The sequence below is a fragment of the Panthera tigris genome, chromosome A2 (assembly GCF_018350195.1).
Source record: "Panthera tigris isolate Pti1 chromosome A2, P.tigris_Pti1_mat1.1, whole genome shotgun sequence".
NCBI classification, from domain to species: Eukaryota; Metazoa; Chordata; class Mammalia; order Carnivora; family Felidae; genus Panthera; species Panthera tigris.
In genome coordinates this window covers 125,160,446-125,177,772 of record NC_056661.1, presented here as the reverse complement: position 1 = coordinate 125,177,772, position 17,327 = coordinate 125,160,446, and the positions used below count along the sequence as shown (strand labels likewise).

The 17,327-nt window shown below is 46.7% G+C and overlaps 1 long non-coding RNA gene across 1 annotated transcript in view; it reads right to left on the bottom strand.

Annotated features, from left to right (window-relative positions):
* LOC102959651 overlaps positions 1-3,769 on the bottom strand; it is a 34,942-nt gene extending 31,173 nt beyond the window's left edge. Inside the window, exon 1 of the long non-coding RNA XR_006212017.1 lies at positions 3,177-3,769. This is a non-coding gene — a long non-coding RNA (uncharacterized LOC102959651). The remainder of the gene's footprint in view (positions 1-3,176) is intronic.
* Positions 3,770-17,327: the final 13,558 nt, after the last annotated feature.

The following is a 17,327-nucleotide window of genomic DNA, read 5'->3' as shown; positions in this document are numbered from 1 at the left end:
TGGAAAGCAGTGTGGAGGTTCCTCAGAAAATTAAAAATAGACCTACCCTATGACCCAGCAATAGCACTGCTAGGAATTTATCCAAGGGATACAGGAGTACTGATGCATAGAGGCACCTGTACCCCAATGTTTATAGCGGCACTCTCAACAATAGCCAAATTATGGAAAGAGCCTAAATGTCCATCAACTGATGAATGGATAAAGAAATTGTGGTTTATATACACAATGGAATACTACGTGGCAATGAGAAAAAATGAAATATGGCCTTTTGTAGCAACATGGATGGAACTGGAGAGTGTGATGCTAAGTGAAATAAGCCATACAGAGAAAGACAGATACCATATGGTTTCACTCTTATGTGGATCCTGAGAAACATAACAGAAACCCATGGGGGAGGGAAAAAAAAAAAAAAAAAAAAAAAAAAAAAAAAAAAAAAGAGGTTAGAGTGAGAGACAGCCAAAGCATAAGAGACTGTTAAAAACTGAGAACAAACTGAGGGTTGATGGGGGGTGGGAGGGAGGGCAGGGTGGGTGATGGGTATTGAGGAGGGCACCTTTTGGGATGAGCACTGGGTGTTGTATGGAAACCAATTTGACAGTAAATTTCATATATTAAAAAATAAAAAAAAAAAAGAAGGTTAAATAAATGGTTAATAAATCTGCAAAAAAAAAAAAAAAAAAAAAAAAAAAAAGAAAAGGAGAAAGCACACTAGAGGGAGGGGTCTGGAAGAAACTGAGCTCTGAGGAGAACAGTCGAAAGTGTGCAGAGCTCTTGGCTGGGAGAGCTCCCCAGGCTAACGAGCAGCTTATTTAGTATGAGATGGCCTCAGGGCACCTGGGTGGCTCAGTCTGTTAAGCATCTGACTTTGGCTCAGGTCACAATCTCATGGCTCGTGGGTTCAAGCCCTGCATCAGCCTCTGTGCAGACAGCTCAGAGCCTGGAACCTGCTTTGGATTCTGTGTCTCCCTCTCTCTCTGCCCCTGTCCCGCTTGCATTCTCTCTCTCTCTCTCTCTCTCTCAAAAATAAACAAAAAATATTTAATATGAGATGGCCTCAGTTTTTCCAGATTCATTAACTTCACCCCTTAAAAGAAAAAAAAAAACTATAGCAAAACAAGAGGTTGTTTCAGAGGCAAAAGGAAAATTCAGATGATATCACTATAGCTTCGGGAGCTGTCTCCAACTGCTATGGAACACGGCCTGAGGGCAAAGGTCAAATGACAGAATTGTTTGTAACTGTACTATTCAGGACTTCAAAGAGGATTTCAAAGGACTTTAGGTGTTAGAGCACCTGGAAGTCACAAGACTGGGAGTAAAGCTTTCTTCCTTCCCAAAGCCCCAGTTTTCTCTCCCAGGAATGGGGTGGCCATAGCGCCTCCCTCATGGGATTGAGGATGACAGAGATGATGTATAGGACTCATTCGGCACTAGCCTGCCACATATTAAAGCACAACAAATGTTAGATATTAATGTAATATTAAAGCACCAGGACATGTTGATGTGTTAAATTCCATCACATAAACTACAACTAATTTCACCAAATGAAAATCTGGCCATATTCCAGGTATGCAATTCTCACCTCATTAAAAATATGTAAGTTATTAAACACTTTCTTGAGTTTTTAGAAACTCATATTCACTTAGCATTGGTGTATTTATCCACCAGCTGGCAAACAGGATCAGCTCCCAAAGGCATATAAAAACCTGTTGGAGAAGAAACTGAACTCAAGTCCATTCTATCCACTGACTCATAATTTCCTTGTGACATGGGACACAGCCATCGTTATTGGACGTACTCTTTCCGGACTCCCTTCATCAGTGTCCTTTGGAAACACAGCCTGAGAGCCACTGGATTGGACAGAATTTTAAAAGTATTTGCTTGGATTTTAAAGAGAACCAGTTAGGATTCGTAATAAGGCCATGAAAATACCACCCCCTCACCCCCCGCTTTCTGTGAACCATTCAGAGGATACAATAAATCGAAGAATTCCCAGAACTCAAGTAAAACAGTGCAAATGTTCAGGCTGATGATCTTGGCAGCGTGCCCCAGATTCTGCTGTTTAGAGGCCCCATAATATATCTTATCAAGTGATGGGACACTTTAGAGAGTGAAAGGAGCCCTATTTTTTTTTAATGTTTATTTTTCAGAGACAGAGACAGAGAAGGCACAAGTGGGGGAGGGGCAGAGAGCAAGGGAGACACAGAATCTGAAGCAGGCTCCAGGCTCTGAGCTGTCAGCACAGAGCCCGATGCGGGGCTCGAACCATGAGATCATGGCCTAAGCCAAAGTTGGACGCTTAACCAACTAAGCCACCCAGGCGCCCCAAAAGGAGTCCTATTAACAATCATTCCAGAACAACAGATATGCACACAACTTGTCCTGGGCAAATCAGGACACGTGGTCACCTCCTCCCTGGGTAGTTGAGCTCCTCGGATTTTTGGCAGCAGGGATGCACCTGCTCGTCCAGCTTTCTCTATGAAGCTGGTGGCAGGCAGAAGGGGGTGGGGGGGGGGGGAAGGTCCACACACATGAGGGCAGCTCAGAGGCTGGAAATGCTAGAACGGATCAATAATCACCCAGCCCTTACTTCAACAGAAGAAACTGACTCTTCAGAACGAGCACTGTATTTTCCCAAAGAAACCAGAGTTTGGGGTAAATGTCAGAGGAGGCCTCCAAAGCCTTCCTCCCATAATTACCAAAATGACTGAATCCAGTTCACGAACCAGTCCTTAAATGGTGTTCCCTGCTAGGTGTGGTAGCCAGGGGTTAGGGACCCGAAAGAAAACAAGGTGCCACGTAGAGGAGAGATGAAGCTTTCTGCCCATATGTGCAGATCAGAGTGACTGTTCCCAGACCAGGGGCAGCAGACGGGCAACAGTACTGGGAGCACTGAGGGGTGGGGGGCGGGGAGGACTCCCTCTGGGGAGACCACACCTGGGCTAAGCCTGCAAGGCAGACAATGAGGGAGCGCGCGAGGCAGAGAGAAGGAGATTTACAGGCTCAAGGACACAGTGAGGCATGATTTGGAGAACACAGTTAGTACATTTGAGAGAGAGGCTGAGTAGAGCCAAGATGACGGGCATAAGCCAGCCCTGCCCTCAGCAACCGTGGATCATGAACACATCTGCAGGTCCCTGGCCCCCGTGCCATCTCACCCACCCCCTCCCATCTCTTACCACAAATGGCCTCATGACTTCTGAGTGTAGGGACCGTTCAGCCCAGTCTCTCCACACCAGCTTGCAGGCGGCCGCCTTCGGGCTGTCCGTCAGGTGCCCAGCTTTCTGTACAGTCTTCCTGGGGAAGATGGACCCAAAGCAGAGGCCTCGCCTGCCTAGAAGCAGGCTCAGGGCACTTGGGCAGGTATTCCGGAACCCCGCGTGACAAGGGCACGGCTTCAAAAGGAGTGTGCAGGCTCTGGGCAAGTAGTTGTCTCAGCCCCTGAGGATGCCTGGTGAGAGCAGGGTGCCCCGAAGTGCAGAGCCCAGAGCAAGGGCCACGACTGCCCAAGACCAATCTCGGTTCTTAGCAGAACTTCACCTCCAACCCCAAAACCTGACTCCCCTTCTCCTTCGCAGGGACGCTGGCCCTACAGGCCTTCTCAGTATCAGGAGCACATTCACAAACGATCTTGCTGGGCTCCAGGTTGCAGCCTCCTTGCTGGCCCCTCAAAAAGACTTCCAGTTCTGGCAGCTTCCCTCAAGCGTGTGATAATCCTCGCAGCCTCACCTGGAGTTCCCATCAGGGCTCTTGACCATCACCTGGAGAAAACACCCATCGATGCCCACCCCCACCCCCAAGATTCTGATCAAATTGGCAGGAGCTCAAGAGCCGTAAGCAGGAACTGTTTGTCTCACGATTTCCTTAGAAGCAAGAGGCTCTCTTGAGGCACCTACATTTTGCTTTTAGCTCCATCCTGGAGAGTACCTTCCAAAAGAGGATTTCTGCGGGTGCTTCGGGGATTTGTTCTGCTACGACCAAGCCCACACCTTCAGGGTGCCCTGGTGAATCCTGCATTCTCTGAGTTACCCAGATTCGCAGGTGTCCCCCGTAGAGTCTCCTTCTCCTGGGGCCTTTTTTCCTGAATCGGTTTCAGGTGATGGAGATGTGTGGTTTGGGTGCCGACAAGGAAAGTTTCCGAAGAAGAGCTTTATACAGTCAAAGGGTGGGGCACTGGCCACTCAGTTCTGAGAGCCAGAGACTGGGGGGTGTGGCCACCCTCCTTTGCCAGACTCACAGTTTCACTGGCTCCCTTCTGCCCTGATAGACACATGCTGCACAGGAATGTGTTTGGAGACTGAAGTTGCCTGGTCACCATGGTGACGAAGACGTGCTACTTGCATAGTACAGGGCGTCCTATATATACTTAGCAACAGCAATTAGGAAGGCTGCAGTTGCGTTCAGTTGGGGCACATTCCTGGCTGGTGTGGGCATCCTGAAGAAGGTGCAGTCCCCAGAGAAGGGCCTGGGGATTTTGGTGAGGTCTGAAGGCCTCCGCGTGGCATTATTCAGTCTTGGGGGAGGCAGCATGGTAGAGCAAGCCTGTGTGGATTTAGAACTAGAAGTTCCAACAGGCAGGCGGCGTCACCTGGAAGCTGGGGTGTCCCCATGCGTCAGGCACTCTGCCAGGGTGTGCACATCCCCGCCGGATTCTTGTAACAACCCCAAAAGGGAGCGATGGTGGTCCCTGTTTCACAGATGGGAACTGGGGGCTCAGAGAGGGTATGCGGTAGAGCTGAGAGTACGGTCTTACTTTAAAGTTCTAAGTGGAACTTTCCAGCTCTCCATTTCTTGAATCTCAAAGTGCGTATAACAAAAGGTCCCACCCATCTTGGAAAGTTCGAAGAAAACTTTTGAGTAGATGCAAAACACAGGGTGGACGGGGCTGGCCCTGGAGGGGATATGGGAGAGACAGAAGGGAGTTCCTGAGGGCACACGGCCTGGGCCTCCAAGGGGCATGGAGACTTCCCTGGCCAGAAGAGAGCAAACCTTAGGTGCACTGATGAGACACTGGCCCAGAAGAGACTGACAGAAGAGTGAGTCCAGAAGCAAACCCAATGCACCTGGGAAACTAGTGGATGGTTGCCTTTAACAGGTGGCATTTCACAACTGTGGGGAGAAGGTGGATTCTTCCAGCAATGGTGCTAGAATGAAGGCCAGCACTGAAGAAAGACCGGGACAGCAGCTAACTCACACTGAGGGTTTACATCGCCCCTGGCACTGTGTTCTTTGCTTTACACACATCATCTTAATGACTTCTCACCACACATTTACAAGCACATTCTGTGGTTTTTCCCATTTCACAGAAGAGGGAACAGAGACACTGAGAGTGTAACTTGCCCAAAGTCATTGGCTTGTACTCACACTCAGTTGTCCTCAGTTTCCCAAAGCAGGGCTCTTGACCACTGCTACAGAATACGCCTGGAATCTTCTCTCCCTCCTCACTTCAGCATTAACACCCAAAGGAGAGTAGGAAGTTAAACCATTTACATTTCAGAGGAAAATAGGGGTGAATATTTTTACAATCTTTGAGTGGGAAAGACCTTACAAGTATGACATGAAAGCTAGAAACCCAAAGGAAAAGGCTGATAAATTTGGCTACCAAAAAGTTTAAAACTTCTCTGTCAACAATAGAACATCAAAGCAAAGGCAATGAATTAACCACAACCTGAGAAAACCTGCATCATGTATTACAAGTCCTAATATCCTAAATAAATAAAAAGTTCTTACAAATCAATAAGAAAGAAAGTGCACACCCCAAGAGTGAAAAGAACAAAAACAAGGATTTCATAGAACAGGAAATACAGTCTACATTACAAAAACATGTACAACTTCACTAGTTAGAAATTCAAATTTAAACAATGACATTATTTTCATCTATAAGATTTGTAAAGATTTTTTAAATGGTTACTACCTGATGTTGATGACAGTGTGGGCAAGCATGTCCACTCATATATCACTGATGGGCAACTTGGCAATATTTTAAAATGTGCCTATTCTTGGATCTAGGAATACATACTAGGAATTCTAGGAATATATACTACAAAATTTTTAATACAAGTTCATCGAGATATGTGTGCAAGGATTTTTAAAAAAAATTTTTTTTAATGTTTATTTATTTTTGAGACAGAGAGAGACAGAGCATGAATGGGGGAGGGGCAGAGAGAGAGGGAGACACAGAATCCGAAGCAGGCTCCAGGCTCTGAGCCATCAGCCCAGAGCCCAACGCGGGGCTCAAACTCACGGACTGTGTGCAAGGATTTTTTATTGAAGTGGTTTATAAGAGTGAAAGTGGGGCAGTGGGAGAGGGCAGTCTGGAAAGGAGGCAGATATGGGGCATGCTGGGAATTCAGACATTTTGCAGTGGGGTGGGGAGCTTGTAAGGTATTATAAAAGAGGTAGGTAAAGGAGGAAGGGAACACAATCAGATTTGGGTTTTAGAAGGATCAGACAGGCTCAAGTTGGAAGCACAGTCCAGAAGAGTACGCCAGGAAGTACACAGTGCACCAGAAAGGCTGGTTATGAGACTACTGCACCTGTCCCAGCAAAACACGATGACTCTGTGAAGATATGAAACACCTGCACTAGAGACTTCAAAGGGGTGAATTTACGGCATGTGAACTATATCTTAGGAAAAAAAGATGATGAGAGCCTGCACTAAGAGAGTAATGACAGAGATGGAGAGAAGGGTGTAGCTGCCAGAAATATTTAAACAATGGAATGGCTTTCCAACTGTCAATTCCCAGGGCCACATGAATGAAACCAGAAACTCTCCAAGAGCTACAAATTCTGTTCCATGACCCACGTTCCCATTTGCTGCCCTTGCAACAAAATGAAAATGTTATTATCTTAGCAGCTGTATAAGGGGCAGGCCTCAGGAAAATCCTCTCCACGGGGCCCGGGACTCCCTCATACTGCCTGCCGTTTAATGATTTCTTTTCCCTTGTTTTGACAACAGCTGAGATGAACAGTCTATGCTGGCTGGAGGCGGTGATGAGTACTAAGAATATTTTCATTGTTTACTAGATGCTAGGATCCCACAAAATGCTTTGCTTTTTTTTTTTTAAATTGAAATTCACATGGCATACAATTAACCATTTAAAAATGTACAGTTCAGTGGTGTTTAGTGCATTCACAACATTGTGCAACCTCCACCTTTCTCTAGTTTCAAAACTTTTTCATCACCCCAGAAGAACATCCCATACCATTAAGCAGTTCCCGCCCATTTTCCCCCCTCTCTGTCCCATTACAGAGACCATCACTATGTCTTGTCTCTCTGGATTTGTCTATTCTGAATACATTTCTTAAAAGATATCACATGATATTTGGACTTCTGGGTCTGGCTTCTTCCACTTAGTGTAATGTTTTCGAGGTTATTCAAATGATAGGAGGTGTCAGTGCTGCATTCCGTCTCTGGAAATGTAGTCGATACATAACATTATGATAGTTTCAGATGTACAACACACTCATTCAATGTTTATATTGCAAAATGATCCCCACGATGTCTATTTAACATTCATCATCACACAGTTACCAAGTTTTTTTTCTTGCGATGAGAATTTGTAAGATCTACTCTCTTATCATCTTCCAAATATATCATACAGTATTATCAACTCTGGTTGCCATGCCAACGGTCCCTTTTTTATGGCTGAATAATATTCCATTGTATGGATGTACCACATTTGCTCAGCCATTCATCTGCTGACGGCACATATATTATTAACTCATTTCATCCTCTTTACCATCCTCTGAGGACTTTTTTATCCTGTTGGCTTTTAATTGAAATATAGTTGACACAATGTTACATTAGTTTCAGGTATACAACATAGTGATTCAGCAAGTCTATGCCTTATGCTCTATGAGGACGTTTTTGCTTTTTACAGAACAGAGGTGGAGTGAGTTGTCCAGAGCCATTCATGTAGGTCAAGGTAACAGAGGGACTGGGACCCAAACAACTCAGCTCCCTTCAGTGCTGTGTTTCCCCACTGGCTCTGTTTGGGGTTAGAAAGTGAGAGTCTAAAGACACATGTAGAAAGCTTAAAGAAAAGAAAAAAAGAACAACACTGTTGTAAATGTTGGTTATTTGTCCACAAGGATGTGTACTGGAGAATTATTTATATTAGCGAAAAAGCAAAAACCCCCCTCATATTGAATAATAAAGGCTGATTAAATTACATATAGTTTATGCACATATTCATATTATAATAATTTCTAAGGTTTATTGAGTTCTTACCATGTGTCACTCATCATTTAAAAAATTTTTCTTAATGTTTATATTTATTTTTGAGACAGAAACAGAGCATGAGCAGGGGAGGGGCAGAGACAGAGGGAGACACAGAATCCGAAGCAGGCTCCAGGCTCTGAGCTGTCAGCACAGAGCCCGATGTGGGGCTGGAACCCATGAGCCATGAGATCATGACCTCAGCTGAAGTCGGATGCTTAACCGACTGAGCCACCCAGGCACCCCACTCATCATTTTAAGAGCTTTATTTGTATCAACTCATGTAATCCATGTGATGGATTACAGTGTGATCTTTAAAATAAGATTGCCCAGGAACATTTATGATTTGAGAAAATGTTCACCACCTATTGTTGAATAAAAGAAGCATATTGCAAAATTATGTTTAAAAACTGTATGTTTTGGGCCACCTGGGTGGCTCAGTCGGTTAAGCATCTGACTTCAACTCAGGTCATGATCTCACAGCTCATGAGTTCAAGCCCCGCGTCGGGCTCTGTGCTGACAGCTCAGAGCCTGGAGCCTGTTTCAGACTCTGGGTCTCCCTCTCTCTCTGCCCCTCCCCTGCTTGTGCTCTGTCTCTCTCTCTCTCAAAAATAAACATTAAAAAAATTAAAATAAAATAAAAACCATATGTTTATAGCAGCTTTATTCATAGTTGCTCAAACTTGGAAGTAACCAACATGTCCTTCAGTAGGATAAATGGATAAATAAACTGACACATCCAGATGATGGACTACATTCAGTGCCAAAAAGTCTTCAGCTATCAAGTCATGAAAAAGACCTGGAAGAATTTAACTGCATATTACTAAGTGAAAGAAGTCAGTCTGAAAAGATTATATACTGTGTGATTCCAATGCTATGACCTTCTTGAAAAGGCAAAACTGGGGCACCTGGGTGGCTCAGTCGGTTAAGCGGCCGACTTCGGCTCAGGTCATGATCTTGCAGTCCGTGAGTTCGAGCCCCGCGTCGGGCTCTGTGCTGACAGCTCAGGGCCTGGAGCCTGTTTCAGATTCTGTGTCTCCCTCTCCCTCTGACCCTCCCCCGTTCATTCTCTGTCTCTCCCTGTCTCAAAAATAAATAAACGTTTAAAAAAAAAAAAAAAGAAAAGGCAAAACTATGAAAACAGTAAAAAGAGCAGTGATTGCCGGGGGGTGGAGGGGGCTAGGGGGAGGGAGGACTAGGGGGAGCCTGGAGGGTTTTTAGGGCAGTGCAAATACTCTAAATGGCTCATAATGATGGCTCTGTGTCACTGTACTTTTGTCCAGACTCACAGACTGAATAACACCAGCAAGGAACTGTAATGTCAACTATGGACTTTGGGAGATGATGATGTGTCAGTTGTAACAAATGCCCCACTCCAGATGGGGATGTTGATAGTGGGTGAGGCTGTGCGTGGGAGGGGGCAGAGGATACAGGGTAAATCTCTACCTTCCGCTCAATTTTGCTGTGACCCTCAAACTGCTCTTAAAAAATAATCTTAACAATAATACAAAAAACCTATACAGATGTAAAAAGACAGTAATTAGGTCTAAAAAATGGAATTACTGTTTTTATTTTCTTCTTTGTAATTTGAGGAATATTCCACAATAATTATCATCAGTTAAAAAAAAAGACTTTTAAAAATAAATACACAGTCAAGGTGTTAGACCATGAGGGAGGGCCTGGCACCCAGAGCAGCACCAGCCCTCCCCAAGAGGCGGGGTCACTGGTTAAACAAATGGAAGAGGGAGCCAATGACCCCTGGGGGCTAACTAAGGGAGCCTTAATCTGAATTCAGATCAGTCTCAAATTCAGAAGTTCCTTTGTACAGAGCACCGTTCTGAACTCATCAGGACCCAGGAGAGGCACTGATGGAAAAGTCAGCCTGTGGATGGAATATCAGATATATATGTGCTACCTGTGAATATATAAGCCAGTCTGGTGAAAAAACACCTGCCAACAAACCAGGATTAAAGAGATTTAAAGTTAAATCTAAGGAGATATGAACAATTGTGGTCCTTTTCCGAAAATACTAACCCAAAAACCCACTCAGGTCCTATGGATGGGGAATAGAAGTCTCCCCACAGTAAGGTATGCCCTTTGACCCCTGTTATTTGGAACTAAAACTACATCCAGGAGGAGCTCCTTGTTCCAGAGCGGATATGCTGATAAGCCAGGGAACAGTGATTGCTTACAGGTTTGAATGGCTTGTCCCCCACCCTGCCGTTGGGGACCATCATACAGAATATCTGATTTACTTCCTCCTTGCAAAACACTCTTGGGCCATGAATGTTGTGTTGGACTCTAGGGGCAGGCCCAGCCCTGTGCTTCACCTCTTCCCTACATTTCTACACAAATATATTCATTGTTTACTTAGACTTGGCAACTTTCAGTCAATGTCTCAGGAGAGGCATCAGGTGGCCCGGGAGTGGATTGAATGTCCGGGAAACCGTCAGGCCAGGTCCTTTGCCTGATGTCACCTGTCCCCAGGACTGGGGTCCCAGTCCACCCTCAGTGGCCCTGGGCTCAGCCAGGCCCCTGTGGCTGCTCAAGTTTGGCAGAGAGGAAGCGTGCTCCAAGGGTATGGACCGGCCCCCGGAGGAGCCACACTGAAGAGATCACTAGAAACAGGTTTCTTTACATATGTACTATCCCCTGAAATCCTTTCCTTAGAGGGTATAGCATTCTATTTGGAGATGGCATTTATGAAGTCATATATGACTATGCCTTTTGGGACTCATTTTGTTTTCATACATGATTGTTGACTAAATTCAAGATTTGACATCTTTTCACAGGTGTTCTGGATACAGTGTATCCAGACATGTGACTTTCATCCACACATGTATCCCTCGCTTCTTAGAGCAATTCATGCCTTAAATATGTGGCAAGTGAATCATATTTTAAAATGCACCTATTAGGGGCACCTGGGTGGCTCAGTCGGTTGAGCCTCCGACTTCGGCTCAGGTCATCATCTCACGGTTCGTGAGTTCGAGCCCCGTGTCGGGCTCTGTGCTGACAGCTCAGAGCCTGGAGCCTGCTTCAGATTCTGTGTCTCCCTCTCTCTCTGACCCTTCCCCATTCATGCTCTGTCTGTCTCTGTCTCAAAAATAAATAAACATTAAAAAAAATTAAAAAATAATTAAAAAATAAAATGCACCTATTATATAAAAACAATTTAAAATAAAGTAAAATGTACCTGTTAGAAATTCTCCAGTGAACTATTTTTTAAAGTAAAGACTCTTTTAAAAGTAATTAGTTCCTAAGATTTTCTGGTAACAACTTTAATGAGATACAATTCACATACCTTATGGTTCACCCATTTCAAATGTGTCATTCAGTGGTTTGTTTTCTCTTCAGAGTTGGGTTACCATCCCTACAATTAATTTTAGAACATTTTCATTACTTCAGAAAGAAACCTGCGCACTTAAGCTATCACCCCCCAATATGTCACCCCCACCCCCATTCACCTCCCAGTCCTTGACAAACATCGAGCCACTTTCTGTCTCTATAGACTTGCCTTCTTCTGGGCATTTCACATAAATAGAGTCATACAATATGTGGTCTTTTGTGGGGCGCCTGGGTGACTCAGTTAAGCGTCTGACTTCAGCTCAGGTCATGATCTCACGGTCTATGAGTTCAAGTCCCAGGTCGGGCTGTGTGCTGACATCTCAGAGCCTGGAGCCTGTTTCAGATTCTGTGTCTCCCTCTCGCTCTGCCCCATTCGCTGCTCGTGCTCTGTCTCTCTCAGTCTCTCAAAAATAAATAATGTTAAAAAAAAATTTTTTTTTCAAATATGTGGTCTTTTGTGACTGGCTTCCTCACTTAGCATAATGTTTTCCAGGTTCACCCATGAGGTAGCACATATCAGTATTCCATTCCTTCTTTATAACAAATAATATTTCATAATGTGGATATAGCACATTTTGTTACCTGCCAGAGGGTGGACATCTGGGTTCTTCCCACCTTTTGGATATTATGAACAATGCTGCTATGAACATTCATGGTCAAATTTGCGTGTGGACATATATTTTTAGTTCTCTTGTGGATACACCTAGGGGTGGAATTGCTGGGTCAAATGATAACTCTGCCACACTATTTCCCAAGTGAACGTACCATTTTACATTCCCATAGCAGTGTGTGAGGATTTTACTTTTTCCATTACCTCACTAACACTTGTTATTATCTGGGTTTTTTTTTTAAATGTTTATTTATTTTTGAGAGAGAGGCACAGAGTGCGGGCAGGGGAGAGGCAGAGAGAGAGGGAGACCCAGAATCTGAAGCAGGCTCCAGGCTCTGAGCTGTCAGCACAGAGCCCGACACAGGGCTCAAACTCAGGAACCATGAGATCATGACGTGAGCTGAAGTCGGACACAACCACCTGAGCCACCCAGGTGCCCCTCCTTATCTGGATTTTTAATAATCAACATCCTACTGTGTGAATTAGTATCTGGTTGTGGTTTTGATTTACATTCCCACAATGGCTCGTGATGTTGAACATATTTCCTGTGCTTATATATTTGTATATCTTCTTTGGACAAGTGTCTACTAAGATATTTTGCCCATTTTTTAAATTGGGTTGTCCTTTTATTATTAAGTTGTAGGAGTTCTTTACATATTCTAGAAACAAGTCCCTTACCAGATACAGGGCAGGGGTCCAGAGACCTGGGCATGACCTTAGGACTTGGCGTGAGGAGGCAGGAAGGCAGGGCCCCTGCCCCCAGCCTGTACAGGAAGCACGAGGGTCCTACGCCCTGAAGCCCTGATCACTGAGCCCAACCTGGAACCCTGACCCCAGACTGCTGACCCTGGACTTCCCAGTAGGAGTGATCACCCATGGTTTGCGGAGCAAAGGCTCTCCCCCTGTGCCAAGACAGGCTGAGCTTCCAATTGCGAAGTTCATGATCCTGGGGCCATTGCTTCTGGTTCACAAAGTCTGAAAAGCAGACCAATTAGCTATGGGATGGAAACCAGCCAAAGAGTAATTTCCAGAAGATTCGGGCGTGGCCTGTTTGTGCTTCTGTTCCTCTCTCATCAGCTGGTGTTCTGCCGCAGAGGCACCGGTGTGGATTATCAGAATGGATGTGATGTTAACATTTTCCCATGTCAATAAGAAAGCTTCAAAAGTAGGATTTTTCATAGAGCAAAATGTTACATTCTCTGCTTATATCATCATTGACTTAGCCATTTCTCCCAGAAAGATTGGGATCCCTTTGGAGCCACACAGCACTAAGTTTCTAATGTGTCTCTTTGGATAAAGATAAGTGTCACCAGCATCATTGATCAGAACTGTAGTCACACCCCATCTCCCCGAAAAAGACAATCCACAGATAATTCCCATCACTTATGGGTCAGTGGCTAGGACATGGCCAGGACTGTCCAGGGTGTGGCCTGGCCCTCAATTCTGGTTCTTGTATAAAAGCCACAAAGCCTGATAGAAAAAGAGAGTTCTGGAGCCACAGGAAAAGATGTTAAGATTCAACACTTTAAGCAGAACAATTTACTTTCAATGTCACTCCTGAAAGAAATCAAAGAGGAAATCCCCATCAGACACAAGCTGTTTATGTTTACTGGGAACCTGAGGCATTTCCAGGTGAGCCCGCATGAATCCACCCAGGTGCCAGGGTCTGAATGAGTCAACACTGGACACTCAACCTGAACAAAAGGGTAGACACGGGCATGTAAATTCCCCAAAGCCTCCTGCATCCCCAAAGGTTTGATGGGACCTGTGACAGAACCTTCATGGTTAATGCCCATCATGTCCTGTCTCACCTCTTTGAGCGGCCTCTGCAGAGAGCTGCTCTGGTCATCCTTCCAGCCTCAGGACCCAGGTGCCACTGCCAGGTGGCCCTCTCCTAACATTGTCTTTCCTCACGGACTCCCTTTGTCCCCATCTCCTTCACCAATGCGAGACCGTATCCTTGAGTGTGTGAGTGTCCCTATAAGAATGTATTGTGTGTTCACATGAATTCTAACCAAATAAATGGTACTGGGCTCCTTTTCTTGCGCTCCAACCCCCCCCCCCAGTCTTTGTTGTTGTTCTGGGGGGTGTGGCTTGTTGTTCCCCGGGGCCTCTATCCGCTTGATGTCAAGAGAACCCAAGCCACCAGATGAAAAAGACACTTCAGCAGTTTTGTCTGGTGCTGAATTGCTGAGATTCATTTGCAAGCAAATGTTACCAAGTTCTGTCTGCATTTCATTCACAAGGAATTCTTCGCCTCGAGATGCAAATAATGTTAGGCTTTTCCCCTCTGGTTTATTAGGAATCACCTACTAACCGGGAGGTATTTCAAATCAGAAATTTTAGGACTCTTCCTTTGGATCCCACAACATGTGTGGGTGGGGGCGGGAGGTCACACAGCCCTGAAAAGGTCTAGGTCGTGGTGACTCCCCCCACATGGGCAATGCTGTGGTCTCAGCCCACAGCACATGGTCACTGGCCCCCTCCCTGCAATCTGGCAGGGCCCTGCCCAGTGGGAGGGGGGTCTTCAGGGAAACTCCAACCCTCCCCACTGGGGCTGCCCAGGGCTCTCCACACAGGCCCCTCAGTCCCCACAGCCCTCTCCCCTCCCACAGGTCAACTTACCGCTTGTTATTCCCAGCCCCTGGGGGCTAACTGGCAGGCTCAGGCCACTGGGCCCTTTTCAAGCCTCCAAAATGGAACACATCCATTCTGCTTCTTTGTGTCATGACAGGCCATCAGCCTTAAAACTACAAAGGTTTTCTGGATGTAAAGGAGGTCAAGATCTTAAGAATAGTAAAGTTCTCTTCCTGGAAGGAGAAAAACACCGTTCCTCGTCTCCTAATCAGCCATAAGCCCACTTGGCCTCCACCCTCAAGGAAGAAAAGAATGACTTAAATAAAACACCCACAAAACTAAGAAACCAGAACTTCGCAATCTTTCAGCTAGCATCCTGCTACACTGATATTTATTAAGCACCTACTGTATCCTAGATGCTTTGCCAGGCACTTGATAGACGCAGTCTCGTTTTACCTTCACAAGGACGCTGCGAGGTACGGATGATGTCTCCGTTCTCCACCCCAGGAATGTGAGACTTAAAGAAAAAAAAGTGGGGGAAGCTTGCTCAGGGTCAGGCACCTGCCTGATGTACGTGGTTGAGACGAGTGTAATTACTTTGGATTATTCCGGTATGTTCCGCCGGCCCCTCCCAGGGGATGTGTTCCAAACCTGGTTCTGCCAGAGCTCCAGAAGTTCATCCTGTCATGTCTTGTACTGTGCTGGCCTCACCACCTTCCTGGGAATGAACAGCGCCCTGCTCTTCCCGAAAACGTTGACAGAAGGTTCAGCCACGAGAAAATCGGTCTCCTACCTCTTCCTCCTCTCACTTTCAGGGGGTCCTTTCTCTTTAGTGACAGAACCGCTAATGAAGAGAAGGCCCAACAGTGGGTATCACAAATGGCCCCCCTAAGCGTGTGCACACACACACACACACACACACACACATCCCACACAGAGTCCCAGATGCTGCAGATGCTATGAGGTCTTCCACTGGCCAGGTTTGACTTTAACTCTGGGTTCTCACTTCTTTCAAGGCCAAACTCATCTGTGGCTGTGCCATCATGGTCCCTTAGCTGCATCACTTACAGAAGCAGCACGCATCCCTCATCTGCCACGTGTTTCCATCTATGGGAAATTAATTCCAAAGGACAGACTTGCGAATCCACTTGTAAAGAGGCAACGTTGGCAGACCGCTTCACCATGGGGGTGCCCCCTGTCTGTGGGCCAACAGCCTTGAACACAGGGAAAGTGCTGCACATCGACTGCCCCTTTTAGCACAAGAGTTCTGTGAAGCTGTCGGTCAGGGAGCAACTGCTCCAGTCTGACAGATGGGGAAACTGAGGCCCTTTTACTTCTTGAAATCCCAAACTGTTAACAGAGCCCCAGGAAGTCAGTGCTGCTGTGGCTGCGGAGGCCAGGACGGGTTACTCTGCAGAGGGAGCCCGATGCTGGGTGGTGCCTCCCCATGCCCTCTGGGAGTTGTGTTCCCGGCTCTGTCGGGGGTGGGGGGGGGTTCTGGCACAGACTTCACCCTCTCCTCTCACCTTCTTCAGAGAAATGGGCAGGGCACAGGCGGGGGGGTGGGCAGACTGGCCTCCACCTACAGGCCCATTCCCATAACCAGGCCACCTGCTAGGCAACGTCCGAAACAAATTAACCCTGTGACGGCCCTCTGTGTGCTGTCACAGCTCCAGGAGGAACACGCGAGTGTCTGTCAAACCCTTTTTCCAGAGAGGTCTGCTCGTCCATGGAGGACATGGTGAGGTCACTAGGGACTCCTAATCCCAGCACCCCCCTTCCCCCACCTGGCCACGCTGATACTCCCAGGAGACCTCGGTCGGTGCCTGCCACTCCCCAGCCGTCAGGAAGCAGGTGCCCTATTGTCCTTGATCAGAGCCCAAAACGGCACACTGGGTGCTCGTCCTCCTCTGCAGGCTGGCCTCGACCCCAGCTTCTCCCTCTCCCAGTCTCCTCTCTCCTAGGCATTTCCACTGGGCAGCCCGCCTGCCCCACACCACACTGGATAGACAGCAAACTCCCGTGATGCAAACTTTTACTCCCACTCTCCCGGCCCTCCCTGGCCTGGCCTCGAGGGATGTGATGGTCAGGCCCCCGTGAGAGTAAGCGAGAAGCTGGGGGCAGAAGACGCACCTCCAGGCAGGCTGGGCGGGGCCATTTGAAGACACGAAGAAGTATAAGCCCTTGAGGATCAGCGTCTCCCACAGCCATCCATACAGTTCAAAGTAGAAACAACTTATAACCATAAACAGCTACTACAAGCCAGGATTTGCTGGAATCTTCACTTCCCATAATAAGTAATTTGATGTCCTTTTTTAAAATTTCAACTTTCAAGCTTTCCCCTCCCCAGTTTTTGGAAGCACAAGCAGAAGTTTGATGTGCCTGTTGGGCAATATATGCAGGGCTGGGGAGGGAGGGGAGGCAACTTGTGGGTCCCAGGGGGGTCTCCAGCCTCAGAGGAAAGAACAGGACTGGTGGAGACAGCCATGGGAGGGGGGGAGGGAGCTTGAGCTTTCATGGGGGCGGGGCATGGGAGGGGCTGTTGTTGGGGGTGGTGAAGGCCCAGGGAGGGGTGGG